Source organism: Aegilops tauschii, chromosome 5, assembly GCF_002575655.3.
Source record: "Aegilops tauschii subsp. strangulata cultivar AL8/78 chromosome 5, Aet v6.0, whole genome shotgun sequence".
NCBI classification, from domain to species: Eukaryota; Viridiplantae; Streptophyta; class Magnoliopsida; order Poales; family Poaceae; genus Aegilops; species Aegilops tauschii.
Genome location: NC_053039.3, coordinates 486,340,934 through 486,349,262, shown reverse-complemented (window position 1 = coordinate 486,349,262; position 8,329 = coordinate 486,340,934).

The window sequence follows — 8,329 nt, the reverse complement described above, 5'->3', positions numbered from 1 at the left end:
ACTTTAATCCTGTCTTTAGTAAAAAAATTTACAGCCATAACTACTTGACTTAAGACCGTGTCGGGGTTATATCTCAAATATATATGAGTGGCTTATACTTAACCCGGCTTGACTTTTCGACTATAAGTTGCCAGCTTATGACAATCATCATCTATGTGGAAGCATTGGCTTCTAAAGATTGGGTTATCACCCTTATTGCACAGGTCATGTAAACCGGCAAATACAAATTCAATATCACAGTGGTTATATGTGAGGTAATATGACCCGCCCTGCGGTAAACCGCCAAGGGTTCTTGTGATCTACTTGTGTGCAGGGTAAGACTACATTTGGGTGGTTACCCGCCCTGGCTCTTGACGTTAAGTCGCCAGGGCATATGTTGTTTAAACTCTGCAGGATTTGCAGAACTATGATTTATATAAATGCTTCAGTCCAAGCTCATCACTGAAATTGGTGTCTCAAAAGGGTTATCAATTCTTGATTTTCTCAAGGGCTATAGGCCACCGGGTTACAAAAATTCCGGCTTACAATGAATGCGCATTAAGTCGTCATCGGCCAAGAGCCGCCAGGTATTTAAACTCCGGATTTACTTGTCAACCGATGAGATATTCAAATCTTTAATAGCCAAAACTGGCTAGATTTTAATGATGATATTGAATGATTGAGGTTTTCATGCCGGATTATATTATTCAAATCTTGAATAGCCAACATGGCTGGATTTCTATTGTGATTATCAATAACCAGTGTTATGATTGAGGTTTTCAAAGTCGCTATAGCGCAACGGCTATTATTTTTATCAATGGGCATGATTTATTTTACAATGGAGGAAATAGTCCCAAGTCGCTGCAGGCTTAAGACCCGGCACTTGGGGGCTACATTGTTCAAATCGAGATTACATCGAATATACAAGTCCCATGTCACTGCCAGCATGCACCATGGCACTTGGGGGCTAATGCAAAGTCATTTTTTGCTCAACTTATTGAAGACCCGACTCATCACATTTTAAATGAGCCGGCCCTTGGGGCTACCAATTGCTCCTGTCGAAAATTCAAGGTACACAAGCCTTAATCCATTATATTGAAAGATCCATTATTAAGTTGGTAGAGTACAAAGCTCTTAACCTTGTGGACGTGGGTTCAAGCCCCATGGTGGAGATTACATCATTTGATGGTATTATCAATGAATCATATACAAAGTCCCAGCTCAGTAATATCTTATTGAGCCGGCCCTTGGGGGCTACACGTTGTTGCTCAAGTTTACATGATCATATTTACAATGTCCCTGCTCATTATTGCGTAATGACTCGGCCCTTGGGGGCTACACTGGTTGAACTTTTTATGAGCATAAGGCAATTACAAGTTCCAGGTTGCTGCAAGCATGACAACCCGGCACTTGGGGGCTACAGGTGATATACATATAAGGGGGGAAAATCTTCAAATTCTCAGTTTTGAGCAGATCAGATTGACCCAGTGTTTGCAACAATCATGATCCGGTGTCACCAATAATTATGACCTGGCGTCGGCAATAGTTATGACCCGGTGCTATCAATATTTACAAGCCAGTAATTTTGGTTATGATAAACCGGCAAGTTTTACCCTTTCCAGCCGGCTGAAAGTCAGATGAGTATTTCAAGACCAATATGTTTTAAGCCGGCGCTTTGGAAGCCGATTCAAGTGGATTATTTCTGACAATATTTCTCTACAAGAGACCAATGCCAGCAAATTGACTCTGAAGCTGGCCTATTGACCCGGATTTCTCAAAAGAAGTATCTAGATTTTTTGTATTCACAAAGTTTGAACATATTTTCTATGAGTTCATGGGCTTGTATCAAGAAGGAAATGACAATGACCAGGTGCCGGCTTACAAAAATTTAACCCGGGGCACAACTATCAAGTTTGTTCTTGTGTTTATTTTACAGGATCAGTTTAACATGGATAAATCCAAATTAAACTGGGGGCTAATGTCGGGGATATACCCCGCGGTATGACCCGGCCGGAATTGACGACTCACTGGTGACCCGCCCGGAGCTTGGCGATTCACGGATAACCTGCCAGATCTTGGCGACTCATTAGTAACCCGGCGGGCAGATCAGATGGACAACAAGGCCCAAAGCCCAGAAGGCCGGCTCACGTTATGATGGGCCGGATTAAGAGGAAAGGGATGACAAATATTTCCTTTACGAGGAAGCAAGACCCGGACTTGTAATCAACTTGTAAGAGAAGATAGATTAGTCCAAGTCCTACTAGGACTCCACATGTAACCCGCCCCTCTAACTTATATAAGGAGGGGTGGGGCTCCCCAAAAAGGAGGAGCAACAAGAAACAATATCTAGGGTTAGACACAAAGAGGAGAGCCGGCTTACGGCGACTGCCTCATGATCATAATGAGACCTAGCCACAAACAGCATGTAGGGTTATTACCGGATGATGTTTCCCGGGGCCCGAAGCTGTCTAAATCCTTGTCTTGTGTGTTGTGTCTCTCGATTACGCTCAACCCCTCCAAGCTACCACATAGATGCGTTGGCCTCACGACTACGTCCTGACGCTAAGGACATCTGCCATGACAATTCCACGACAGTTGGCGCCCATCGTGGGGCCTGTGCACGGTGGTGTTGAGTTCTTGAAGGGTCTCTCTTAGGGATTGAGAAGTTCGGAATATGCTAGGTAAAGAAGAGCCGGCACAGAAGTTCATGTCGTCGACGCACAGTCAATACGGTGTATTCAATATTTAAAAAAGATCAAAAGAAAATAAGGGTTGCATGAGTGAAAGCGCCGTAACTCGTGAAGATCGAAGGGATTTTTTCCGCCGAGTCCGTGACGAGAGTTCTTTCCTTTTGTGGTGGCAGCTTCAGGTAATCCATCAGCCGCACCGAGACGGATAGAAAAAAAATATGTTGCATCAATTATTGTTCTATACGTAACGAACTCGAGGACAAAAAGGATTGGTCAAACCAACCACGACCCGTAGGGGGAGTGGGTCGTGGGCACGGACTCTATCTCCGATCCGGCTTGCCGGAGCAGGCTTCGAGTCGCCACGGGCCCCTTCAGCCGCCGCAGATGCGCTGTCGCCTCTCCGCCTAGTATGTTGACCCGCCGCTGCATCAGGCCGGCCTTGCCTCGGGCCTCTTCAGCTGTGCCGTGACCAGCATCTGTTGTCACGCCTTATTGAGCTGCCCGCAGCTGCCGTTGAACCGCCGTTTTGGCCTGTTTCCAAGTCGCCGCTGCCGGCTGTTTTCGAGCCGGCCGCGCCTTGAGCCGCCCGCTGCCATGGCTCGTCTCCACCAGCTGCTTCCGATGGATCCCGCCTTGAGCTGCCGGCAGCTTCTACTGCAGTCTTCTCTGCTGGTCTCACCTCGAGCTACTTAGCCCGCTTCTGTTACAACTCGGCCAAGACCAACATGGCCATATCAGGGGATTTTTTCCTCTTCACCACGCACTGTCGGCCTGTTCAAAACTCGAGGTTTACAGATAGAAAGCAGCGACCACCCATCAGCTGTTGTGCGGGATAGCTGGGCCCAACTGCTCGGTTGATTCGCTATTACACGCCCGTTGAGGGTTAAACTTCAAGGCAGAAGTATGCGTGAGTGCTTCCTACGTACATGGCAGGGTGCTGCATGCATTAGACGGTTCAAACTGTGACTCCGCTAGATGACAAGATTGCATGAAGATCAAAGGAGAGTGCCATTGGTATTCACGCAAAAATTGCCATGCAGAAATTCCTTTGGATTGACCAGCTCTAAGTGGCACTTGATAGTACCCACGTGGGAATTTAAGATAGCACTTGTGTACAAAAATGCCAGCGATTCAGCTTAGTCTGTTCAAAATTTCAACAACGTCCGTCAGCGTCACGCTAGAAGGCGGTTACACGGACCATGCTCCAGCAGTTGCAAATCAGAGACAAAGACAACGTAGCTCAAAAAATCTGGTCAATTGCTATGAGGCACAGGGTCTGTGTACGGAATGGTCGCTGAGATAAATCAAGGTGATATCCATCAAATTTGTTTTATTAAACATATTGTTTTTATCAAAGAACAATTACTTTGGTCTGTATATTTTTATGTGCAGCAAAGGTGGTGCCATGTTGTGCCTATGAAGTGTACGTCAGCACCATCACGCACCGGCGTCTGCGCCCGCTTACTGATGGAACATGTGTGCGCAAGTCGCCGCCCGTGTAGCTTAATATACATCAACCCGCCAGAGCAGCGTTGAGCCGCCCTTGCCGCCTTGAGCCGCCGAGGTTATATTAAGTCGCCGGTCTGCCTGAGTCGTTGGAACTATATTGAGTCGCTGGTCTGCTTGAGTCACCTCTGTCGCGATAGACGGATCATCCGTCGTCCAAACAAATCAGGTGATATCCATCCAAGTTTGTTTTATTAGCACATGTTGTTTTTGTCAAAGAACAAGTTTATCTTTGCCTTGGTCTGCAATATTGTTTATACAGGGCCATTGTTTATGGCAAAAAGTGATATTATATCGCGGAGATGGAGGCACGTCAACATCTTTTGGCACAGGTGGTCATCGTTACTCAACGGACTCCTGCACCGGCTAACAATGCCGTGGCCGTCTTTCACGACCGCGCCGGCTTACAACGCTGTGGCCCTCTCTCACGACCATGTCGGCTTACAACAAGGAGGACAAACTTGCCCGTCCGCACTGGTTTATAACACCGCGGCCGGTTCATCTGTCTGTGCCGCCTCTGATGTTACGGTCGTCTTTGCCGTCCGTCTCTCGCGGCCTGGTCTACATCAACACACCGGGCCGCACTTGTCTGGATGAACTGTTTATTGAGTATGAGTAAGTCACTACTTGGGAAGCCCGGTTTTTCTTCCAACAAATTGGAGGTAAATTATCATATATTATCAGCCGCCGCTGCATGGGATGGTTCAATTGGCTGGCGCACAAGTCGCCGTCACTACAGTTGGGTTAACTTCAAACAGCCAGTTGGAAGGAGCCATTGGCCGAGCTGCTGACACGGCTCGTACGGGATCATTTATAACCCGCCGCAGTCACCTCAACCTTCGGTGGGTTCACATCGCGCTATCAACACCAGTGATATACACCTTCTGCTATGGTAAAATATGGAGAATCTCAAGCCAACTCCTCGAGTCGTCTTGAGACTCGGGGGCTACAATGGTATGACCCGGCAAAATTAGCCGGTTTCAATAAATTCAAGAACTCCGGGTCATTGAAGGGAAAAATAACCCGGCCCCGGAGATTACTGCTAGATCGATGAAAATTGAAAAGCCATCAGAAGATTTCCGGCTCAAAATAAGGATCCGGCTCAAGGTAAATTTGTCCCTCACAAATTTTTGAAGCTTTTAAATCCAGTTTAAAGTTCCGGTTCAAAAAGAATTAATCTCTCGCAAGTTTGAGTTCTAAGAAAAATTAAAGGTTGCCAAAAAGAACTTGCTGCCATGATGCGCGGTTCAAACATAGGTATCCTGCCTTACGGCTTATCTTATTATGATCACTTGGGGGCTTCCTGTTCAAACATAGGTCGTATTCGAACCAAAGAGAACATAGTTGTCGATACCCTCTTGATCGGCATACTGCCAAACCCACTAGGGGGCTTCTTGATCATATTTGAATCATAGTTTAACCCCTTTGGGTCTGACGTGGATCGTATTCGAATCACCGTCATTAAACAACTCTTAAGGTCACTTGGGGGCTTCCTGTTCAAACATAGGTCGTATTTGAACCAAAGAGAACATAGCTGTCGATACCCTCTTGATCGGCATCGCCAAAGCCATTGGGGGCTATATGATCGTATTCGAATCTTAGCTTAACCCCTTTGGAACGGTTTACTGGTCGTATCCGAACCAGAAGCCACAATTACAATACTTTATTCCTGTCTTTAGTAAAGTTTTTTGCAGCCATAACTACTTGACTTAAGACCGTGTCGGGGTTATATCTCAAATATATATGAGTGGCTTATACTTAACCCGGCTTGACTTTTCGACTATAAGTCGCCAGCTTATGACAATCATCATCTATGTGGAAGCATTGGCTTCTAAAGATTGGGTTATCACCCTTATTGCACAGGTCATGTAAACCGGCAAATACAAATTCAATATCACAGTGGTTATATGTGAGGTATTATGACCCGCCTTGCGGGAAACCGCCAAGGATTCTTGTGATCTACTTGTGTGTAGGGTAAGACTACATTTGGGTGGTTACCCGCCTGGCTCTTGACGTTAAGTCGCCAGGGCATATGTTGTTTAAACTCTGCAGGATTTGCAGAACTATGATTTATATAAATGCTTCAGTCCAAGCTCATCACTGAAATTGGTGTCTCAAAAGGGTTATCAATTATTGATTTTCTCAAGGGCTATAGGCCACTGGGTTACAAAAATTCTGGCTTACAATGAATGCGCATTAAGTCGTCATCGGCCAAGAGCCGCCAGGTATTTAAACTCCGGATTTACTTGTCAACCGATGAGATATTCAAATCTTTAATAGCCAAAACTGGCTAGATTTTAATGATGATATTGAATGATTGAGGTTTTCATGCCGGATTATATTATTCAAATCTTGAATAGCCAACATGGCTGGATTTCTATTGTGATTATCAATAACCAGTGTTATGATTGAGGTTTTCAAAGTCGCTATAGCGCAACGGCTATTATTTTTATCAATGGGCATGATTTATTTTACAATGGAGGAAATAGTCCCAAGTCGCTACAGGCTTACGACCCGGCACTTGGGGGCTACATTGTTCAAATCGAGATTACATCGAATATACAAGTCCCATGTCACTGCCAGCATGCACCATGGCACTTGGGGGCTAATGCAAAGTCATTTTTTGTTCAACTTATTGAAGACCCGACTCATCACATTTTAAATGAGCGGCCCTTGGGGGCTACCAATTGCTCCTGTCGAAAATTCAAGGTACACAAGCCTTAATCCATTATATTGAAAGATCCATTATTCAGTTGGTAGAGTACAAAGCTCTTAACCTTGTGGACGTGGGTTCAAGCCCCATGGTGGAGATTACATCATTTGATGGTATTATCAATGAATCATATACAAAGTCCTAGCTCAGTAATATCTTATTGAGCCGGCCCTTGGGGGCTACACGTTGTTGCTCAAGTTTACATGATCATATTTACAAAGTCCCTGCTCATTATTGCATAATGACTCGGCCCTTGGGGGCTACACTGGTTGAAGTTTTATGAGTATAAGGCAATTACAAGTTCCAGGTTGCTGCAAGCATGACAACCCGGCACTTGGGGGCTACAGGTGATATACATATAAGGGGGGAAATCTTCAAATTCTCAGGTTTTGAGCAGATCAGATTGACCCAGTGTTTGCAACAATCATGATCCGGTGTCACCAATAATTATGACCTGGCGTCGGCAACAGTTATGACCCGGTGCTATCAATATTTACAAGCCGGTAATTTTGGTTATGATAAACCGGCAAGTTTTACCCTTTCAAGCCGGCTGAAAGTCAGATGAGTATTTCAAGACCAATATGTTTTAAGCCGGCGCTTTGGAAGCCGATTCAAGTGGATTATTTCTGACAATATTTCTCTACAAGAGACCAATGCTAGCAAATTGACTCTGAAGCTGGCCTATTGACCCGGATTTCTCAAAAGAAGTATCTAGATTTTTTGTATTCACAAAGTTTGAACATATTTGCTATGAGTTCATGGGCTTGTATCAAGAAGGAAATGACGATGACCAGGTGCCGGCTTACAAAACTTTAACCCGGGGCACAACTATCAAGTTTGTTCTTGTGTTTATTTACAGGATCAGTTTAACATGGATAAATCCAAATTAAACTGGGGGCTAATGTCGGGGATATACCCCGCGGTGTGACCCAACCGGAATTGACGACTCACTGGTGACCCGCCCGGAGCTTGGCGATTCACGGATAACCTGCCCGATCTTGGCGACTCATTAGTAACCCGGCGGGCGGGTCAGATGGACAACAAGGCCCAAAGCCCAGAAGGCCGGCTCACGTTATGATGGGCCGGATTAAGAGGAAAGGGATGACAAATATTTCCTTTACGAGGAAGCAAGACCCGGACTTGTAATCAACTTGTAAGAGAAGATAGATTAGTCCAAGTCCTACTAGGACTCCACATGTAACCTGCCCCTCTAACTTATATAAGGAGGGGCGGGGCTCCCCAAAAAGGAGGAGCAACAAGAAACAATATCTAGGGTTAGACACAAAGAGGAGAGCCAGCTTACGGCGACTCCCTCATGATCATAATGAGACCTAGCCACAAACAGCATGTAGGGTTATTACCGGATGATGTTTCCCGGGGCCCGAAGCTGTCTAAATCCTTGTCTTGTGTGTTGCGTCTCTCGATTCCGCTCAACCCCTCC